Source organism: Capsella rubella, unplaced genomic scaffold, assembly GCF_000375325.1.
Source record: "Capsella rubella cultivar Monte Gargano unplaced genomic scaffold, Caprub1_0 scaffold_5, whole genome shotgun sequence".
Taxonomy (NCBI): domain Eukaryota; kingdom Viridiplantae; phylum Streptophyta; class Magnoliopsida; order Brassicales; family Brassicaceae; genus Capsella; species Capsella rubella.
The window spans coordinates 2943540-2944425 of NW_006238919.1; positions in this window are offsets into that span (position 1 = coordinate 2943540).

Below are 886 nucleotides of genomic sequence, written 5' to 3' on the forward strand. Positions count from 1 at the left end.
GCGAATTTCTATGCCCCAAAGTGATAGAATTTGCTTCCATGGAAGTGTGATTAATCCAGGCTTGAACATCGCAATTTGATCTATTAAGGACTGTGCTTTGAGATATCCAAATACCTTCAAATATAAATTTGTTTCTCGATTTCCAAATATGCCACAGAAGCCATAAAGGCAACATTCTTTCATGTGGTGACAATGATGTGAACTGATAGTCAATAATATTTTTTAAATTTTGTTCACTATCAATGGAAGGAGTGTAAAGATTAGGGAGATGAATATGAGATTGATCCCAAATTCGTTTAGCGTAAGGGCAAGTAAAAAAAATATGATTTATAGTTTCATCAGCCCGAAAACACCGTGGACAAACTGGATCAATGTTCATTCCCCTAGAATTTAATCGTGTAATTGTAGCTAAGGATTTGGTGATGTAACGCCACAAAAAATGTTTAATTTTGGGAAGAATGTCAAGTTTCCAGATTTTATTCTTTAAGCAAGTGGAACCGTGAGGGAGCGGCGGTTGATTAATTATAGTATTTGGATCATTCATGCAAAGCCAATACCCAGATCGCACAGAATATTCTCCCGTGTTGTTATAATGCCAAGCAAGACCATCTGGAGTTGCTTGTTGAGAAAGGTAAATATCCTGTAAAATAAAATGATCTTCTGGTCTTATTGTTTCTAAAATCTTCGTTGTATCCCAATGTCGATATCCTCCCGTCGTCGAGATTAAATCACCTAAATGAACCTCTGTGCCTGGATCAATACTAAAAACCGGTCTAGGAGGATGAGTTAGAGAAACATTATCTTTATTTATACGTATATGTTCACCATTGCCAACTGTGAAACGAGTTCCTTTTTTAATTACTTCCAAGCCTGCAAGAATCGATGC